Here is an 8,359-nt window from a genome sequence, read left to right on the forward strand (position 1 = left end):
TGAAACCATTGAAGATAAGTATCTTTGGTACATTTATGCAGCACTAAATAAGTGTTTTTCCAGTCAAAACTTTCGTCTACGTTACTGACCATGCTGAAACTATACAAAAAATGTTATTAACGCCAGCTATAGTTTGACTTTATCACTTTAAGTTTACTATTCTGGATATGTTACCACTTTCTGCGAATTTGATTGGTCGAAATAAGCCAATGAAATCCTTGTGCATTATCATTATTGAATTGGCTGTGACCGGGGGAATTCTCCTTGCTTGGCCTTCTTGAGTCAGTTTCTTTTAGTACATCATTAGGCAAGATTCCGATATGATAACCCTATATACACCTTGTTGGATCCAACAGATATTTTAGTGCTTTGTCCTAACGACATCTAGTGGATTTCATGAGATGCCTCCCATGGTATGTAATGCCAACTAATCAATAGCTTGTAATAGTTGTGTATTGTACATCAGCCGAAAATGGTGGAGGTAATTGATCTATTAAAGTAGGCGACTATTGCACACACACAAATACGAAAAGTAGTAGTTACGTATGTTATAATATAACCCATTTATCCTGCAATATAATTTTCCGAATCCACACCAAAAACAAGCAAATGAGTAAACGTTCGCATGGCTAAATGGAAAATATGTATGCTCCGAGGAAATCAATCACGCTTTCCGACGCGAACATGCCGAATCTATATAGAGAAATGCCTGACAGCCTACTATAATGCAGACAGTCACCTTTATATTACGGTCACTAAGCGATATGGATTTGCACACAGTGAACATTTTGACATCACACTAGAATTTGTTGGAATCCCGACCGAAGGGTGCTCGTTCGAATCCTACCATCAGACCAGCCTGGGTCAGCTACCTTGGTATGTCATTGAGCAAGGCACTTTGTTCCAAATCGACTGGCACCAAATAACCTATTTGTGCTGCTGTGCCGTAAAGCACCAAACCAAACCAGTGGATATCAAGTGTTGAAAAATTGTATAGCGATTGGAAGGGCCTTTGCTCCTTAAATTATGATTTGCCAAAAAGATCTACACCTAATCGAGAGGTGTAACAGTTGAGCTAAAAATAAATGAGGTGCTGAATTCATGTCATTATTCACTCAGTACTGTGCTCATCCCTTACACAACGAATCCACTCAGTACTGCATCCATCCCCCACACACAACAAATCCACTCAGTACTGCACTCATCCCCCACAACAAATCTGCTCAGTATTGCACTCGTCCCCCAAAAACAAATCCACCCAGTACTGCATTCATCCCCCACACAAAATATCCACCCAGTACTGCACTCATCCCTCACACAAAATATCCACTCAGTACTGCACTAATCACCCGCAAAACACAGCAAATCTACTCAGTAATGTACTCATCCCCCACAACAATCTACTCAGCACTGCATTCATACCACTCCCCCGCTATAAAAAGCCTGGAACAAAGTCCAAGGAAAGGACTCTGTCAGAAAACTCGATAAGCAAGCATAAACTAACACTCAGCTAAATCACAAAACCACTGGATGTCTTTTTGGAAATTCAAGGTGTATAATGAAAATTATAACAACAAATTGACACCTATATATCAAAAACGAGGAGGAACACTTATCCTTGGATCCCACATTGCATGTTTGAATACATGAGTATAAGAAAGAACCTTTCCAAATGTCCATGACTCAGTTCCTCCTTTAAGTACGCTAAATATAAATGACAAAGCTGCAATATAGTTATTACATTTTAAAGGAACTCGTGAGGCTCATCTGGGCATTCTATTGTGAAACAAACAGTTTCCTATTTATAACACAGGCTTGATAGAGCAGGTCATTTATCATTTAATTCTTTTTTTTTCCAGTAGATTCATCTTATACCGATTTCTTTCGGATTTCTCGACAAACGCAATTAAATTTTCATGAAACATTATATGTGTTCTAGTGTCATCAGCTCAAAGACTTCTGATATTTATGTGACCAAATTCACTAATTAAAAACGTAGGAATTGTTCTCGCTCCTTTGATCTTCATTCAGTAGAGGCAATTCAGCCTTCTAATATACACGCAATTCTAGAAACGGACTACAAAAATGTTTGCGCTCTAACATAAAAAGATAAATTGTTGACCTTTTCTTAACACGTAAAAAATGTATATGTATGGAAACACCTGAACTGGCAGCTGTTTTCAGGAAAAGATAACTCAGCGTAATCAAAATATTGCAGACTCGTCTAAAGTGTTGTCTGTTATAAATCAATTTAGATCAGTTTTAGATACGAAGATTATCGTGCGCTTTTGATCTCATGTGAAGCGCAGAACAGTAATGTCATCAATAACAAAATTGAGTTTCTCAGCTCACCTCATCACGGCGGGGAACGATAGATTTTATAGTGCCCGTTTTGAACGCCGCCCTTAAATGTTTTTGTATGCAATCGAAATGAGGTTGAGGATAAATATCTGTTTTTAGTGGTTTGTATTAAGCATGATTTATTGATTGACAGTGAGGGTGAACACACGTTTTGGGGGTTTGTATTAAGCACGATTTGTTGAATGAGGTTGAGGATGAATATGAGGTTTTAGGGGTTCGTAGTAAGCATGATTATTTTTTATTGACAATGAGGATAAATACCAGCTTTTAGTCGTTTGTAGCAAGCATGATTTGTTGAATGAGGTTGAGGCGAATACCAGCTTTTAGTAGTTTGTAGTAAGCATGATTTGTTGATTGACAGTGATGGTGAATACACATTTTGGGTGTTTATAACAAGCATGACTTGATGATTGACAGTGAGGGTGAATACACATTTTGGGTGTTTATAACAAGCATGATTTGTTGATTAACAGTGATGGTGAATACACATTTTGGGTGTTTATAACAAGCATGATTTGTTGATTGACAGTGATGGTGAATACACATTTTGGGTGTTTATAACAAGCATGATTTGTTGATTGACAGTGATGGTGAATACACATTTTGGGTGTTTATAACAAGCATGACTTGATAATTGACAGTGAGGGTGAATACACATTTTGGGTGTTTATAACAAGCATGATTTGTTGATTGACAGTGATGGTGAATACACATTTTGGGTGTTTATAACAAGCATGACTTGATGATTGACAGTGATGGTGAATACACATTTTGGGTGTTTATAACAAGCATGACTTGATGATTGACAGTGAGGGTGAATACACATTTTGGGTGTTTATAACAAGCATGATTTGTTGATTAACAGTGATGGTGAATACACATTTTGGGTGTTTATAACAAGCATGACTTGATAATTGACAGTGAGGGTGAATACACATTTTGGGTGTTTATAACAAGCATGATTTGTTGATTGACAGTGATGGTGAATACACATTTTGGGTGTTTATAACAAGCATGACTTGATGATTGACAGTGATGGTGAATACACATTTTGGGTGTTTGTAACAAGCATGACTTGATGATTGACAGTGAGGGTGAATACACATTTTGGGTGTTTATAACAAGCATGATTTGTTGATTAACAGTGATGGTGAATACACATTTTGGGTGTTTATAACAAGCATGATTTGTTGATTGACAGTGATGGTGAATACACATTTTGGGTGTTTATAACAAGCATGATTTGTTGATTGACAGTGATGGTGAATACACATTTTGGGTGTTTATAACAAGCATGACTTGATGATTGACAGTGAGGGTGAATACACATTTTGGGTGTTTATAACAAGTATGATTTGTTGATTGACAGTGAGGGTAAATACAAGTTTTGAGGATTTGTAGCAAGCATGATTGTTAAATGAGGAGGATGAATACCAGTTTTTCTAAAGTAGGCAAGATTTGTTTTTTTAAATAATGCTATCCTTAACAAACATCCATGATAAAATGTGTAGAACATAAATTGTATGTTAGGAAATTATATTCAAGTTAAATATATGTGTATTTAGCATCTGAAATAAGAATAAGTTAAGTCATCTGATGCTGTTCTCAGTTCCAATTGTGAGTGGTACGTTATGTAGGCTTTTGTGTAAACCTCGAATAGTTACTTATATCCTTCCAGCATATTTGCAACATAAGTTTGTGTCGTACTCGATAAAATGGTAATGCTTCAAAATAAACAAAAAATCTTAATCTCAACCTGAAAATGTCAAACTCAGTCAATGGCATATTCACTCATCCTCTTCTCTTGCAAGAAAGCATAAGTGAAATGGAAATAATGACTTGGTAAAACCAGTTTTACGAGACGATACCCGCCACTCACCCCCCTTAAAAATGGTTAACTACCGAGGCCGATGAGCAGCCTCGCTGTCTGTATCCAGCCTATGGCAATAAGGCTGCATTTGATTGAGCAATACGTAAGAATCGTGTTATTGGTCGAACTCAAAAGGGCGCAAAGAGCTCTAGATATGTATCAGTCATCTCGTACAATCTCGATCGAACACGTTAATTGTAACAAAATCGGTATTTACTCCATATTATGATTCTGACTTTTAGATAGCTGATCAATGTGAACTGACGATGGTGCTTAGACACTTTTCTTTCGTTGCTGTCAAACATCATATATTGGCGTTAATATTTTTTTCTTCTCACATTTCTAGTACATTCCGTGAAGATTGTGGGAAATATTTAAACAATGCCTACATATTTAGTAAAGTTTGCGAGTAAATTTTGTTTACAAGAAAGAACGAAAAAAAAAATTTGCTTCACTAAATTTGCCACTTTTTTGGATTGATAAAATTGAATTCAGCGGCACGGATTAAAATACAGCGGGAAAGTTGGGACATCATATAGAAATAAATTCATTGCCAATTGTTTTCCCAATTGGATGGTTTAATTGTGCCCAAGAAACGCTTGAAATGGTAGATCTTCTGGCGGCTTCGCCACACGGCCCCCCCCGCAAGAGATTCCATCCCAAAGACCCTTTTCCTACTTGTTTGTCCACCCCACCCCGTCCCCAAACGATATTCCTGGACTCACCTCTGATTTGGCTTCAAAATTTAAAATACTTTCAATTTGGGACGGATAAAGGGAGCCGCTGTGATAATTGATTATCGTGTGGGGCTCGCGACCAGAAAGTATTGGTCCCAATTTTGCCCAGACCAGGCAGCATCGACTAATGTCGTGTATATCAGGGCAAGCCATATTACTATGACTGCATGGCCATGTTATAATACTGTGTTGTGTGTCAGGGTAAGTCATTTTACTGATTGCCTCAGCATGATATAACCTTTCCTATATTGATGTATCGTCAAACGCCAATAAATAAATTACTGAAATACACAAAACACGGAAATATCTTTATACTTATTTTTTTTTAAATTGAAAGGTAATCTTTCAGTAATTGATTACATTCTATATTGTAGTTGAGTTAGTTACTCTACTCACCGATGAGTAATTAGGGTTTTATTTGCAATCAGTATTTTGAAGAGTAACAAAACTTTCAAGTGATTAATCTCGGGTTTAAACTACGCCTTTAGAAAAATGTACATACAGGCACACCGGCAAACCTGTATCAGAAATCCCCCTGTAATAAAAGCCATATTAAGCTTGACAGTCTAATTGTAATACACTTTACATTCTTATTGTAATACACTTGACAATCTCATTGTAATACGCTTGACAGTCAAATTGTAATAAGCTCGACAGTCTTATTGTAATACACTTGACAGTTTTATTTTAATACGCTTGAGTCTTATTGCTGTATGCTTGCGTCTTATTGTAATACACTTGACAGTCTTATTGTAATACGATTGGAAGTCTTATTGTAATACGATTGACAGCCTTATTGTAATACGCATATACGCAATCTACATCTGAACTGTCTTATTATATAATACGTATGACAATGTTCGTTCATCATATACATTGTTCCACCGTGCATTTCGCAATGTTTGCAGCATTTCCTCAAAAATACTCATAGATCAAAAAATGAAGTTAACACTGCATTGTTTCATCAGTAACTAGGATTACCGCTGATGTATAACCGTCTTTATTTAAAATGAAGCAAATGTGAGGGAATTGGTTTTGACTTCTCAGGGTCGAACACATCATGGTTAATAAAGCACTTCAGTCTAAGGGGCATAACTCTTACACTTGGACGGTAAAGGTTCGACTTGCTTTTGGCTTATTCGACTTAAGAATGTTGAGAAGCATTCTTGATAGCGCATGGTTTCCGAGGCCTTCGTCATTTTTATTCTCTTTTTAAATCACGAAAAGTTATTATGTTGGAGACAGATCATCAATCCAGTCTTTTAATGAATCAAAGTTTTCATCAAGGAAATAATGGTTGAACGGTTTATGTTTAGTGGCTGCAGAGACGTGCAGAGCGATGTAGGCAAGATGGGATGGGTTGTCTTCATCCACTTCGTCCACTTCCTGTCTTAATATGGTACAAGGTTGCCTATTTGTAATTATAACGAATCATCAAGCAGGAATATTGCATATATCACTATGAATATTTCGGCATTACTTGCTGGAAGACATTGTTTACGAAAAACGCTTGTTCCTAAGATATACACCAGTAGCTCGTACATTATGCTATAACTTGCATTCAGGTATCATGGTAAATTGTCCCATATATTTAAGTTTTTAACTTATGCTGTGTTAGTTGAAAAGATAGGACATTAAGTCACTAAGGAAAGCTGTGTACAGTTTTAAATGTTAAAAAGAAGAAGAAAAAATGTCAATATTTCGTCGGGTGTCCTTGGAGAAAAAGTTACTTGATTTTGTAATAATGATCTGATTTGTAGATATGGTAACAATGTGGTCCGTCCTATTATTTCAAAATGCACGATACATCGGAAAGTTTTCCAAACATTTTCTCATTCGACATTTTATATACTTATCATCCGGGCCATCATAAAAGTCTTCAGTTACAGCAATGGACATACACTGACAAATTCGGATAAATAACTTAAAATTATACAACTTTAAGGTAATATTTATAAAACTTTTTTTACGTTCTTGGTTAATTTACATGTATATAATATTTATAAAACCTTTTTTATGTTCTTGGTCAATTTATATGCATATCATACGCAACTGCGTTGCTTATCTGGGGTTCTCAATAGCAATAATACAATATTGCTCATAATGGCATCCTCGTTCCATACAAAGAATGACTATCCATTTGTGCATTAAATAGAAACATTCGATTATATTGAAATATTTGACTGAATATATTTATTATGTAATCTTATCGCTAATGAGCAAATCGCACCCATGTGTGACATCGTAACAAATAGCATGCCGTTTGAAAGAAATGCAATTCTAAATGAGTCATATGCAATTTATTTTGATCTATATAAAAAAAGACACTGAAATATACTTAGTGTAATTTTGACGTTGCTGTATATTCAACAATGTTCTTTTGTTGGACGGTTTGTACATGCAAGTATAGGACATTACTCTTGTGGAAAAAAAGTTATTTGTCGTGCAGGATTTGAATGTGTATCCATACAATTTAGTACCTTCTGGACAATTACGCGGGTGAGGATATGACCAATATTTTACAGGTTGTTTTGCTTTGGGGTGGGTGGGTACCACTTTCCAGGTTATGCATGGCGGCCAGTATATTTAGTCAACGAAGGACATAGAAGACCCAAGAAGAACCACTGACCCACGGAAAACTACTGGCAAGCTTTTTTCACATACCTTCGTTGGTCGCACCTAAACTGGAACTCACACGCGGACAGAGGTGAGGTGAGTGAGTGATCTGTAAATGCAAGCGCTTTAGACCATTTGACCAACCTAATGACCATTTTCAGGACCATATTTACATTGGCATTCAAATTCTTATAGTATGATGGATTTTAGTGTCTGTAATTATAATTATTATATGCCGTACTTTGTAGGAAGCACGTCAATGCTAAAGGGATTATCTTTATTCAAAACATATATGTTATTCAGAACAATTAGGAAGTAGTACCACACGTAGTATGTCAGTATCAGAACACAATCTGGTGAAAGTCAGTTTTCGCAAGATGGAGGGATTCATTATTTTAAAGAATCACTGACAGAACTCACAAGAACAATCACAAGAAATATGGGTGTTGCACTAAAGTGACAAGTATGCAACATGATATTCTTTCTAGTAGATATGTATGGCTGATTTAACCTTTTCTATTGTTGTCATTTTATAGTAAAGATACAGATGAATATCGCATTATCGACACCTTACCATTCGAAGCTCATGCGGATCCATGGTCAATCCTGCTCATGTATTAGGTTCTACGTACTGTCCAGTAAAAAGTGGACGATTGGACAAATGCAGTTAAACGGGCGCATCGTTTCAAGAGTATGTTTAAAGGAATCCACTCTACATTGCAAAGGCCTAGGTGTTATGTCTACCTGTTTACCAGTAAATGGATGGGAGCAGGGG

The sequence above is a fragment of the Sinohyriopsis cumingii genome, chromosome 18, assembly GCF_028554795.1.
Source record: "Sinohyriopsis cumingii isolate HCF-2022 chromosome 18, ASM2855479v2, whole genome shotgun sequence".
Classification (NCBI taxonomy): domain Eukaryota; kingdom Metazoa; phylum Mollusca; class Bivalvia; order Unionida; family Unionidae; genus Sinohyriopsis; species Sinohyriopsis cumingii.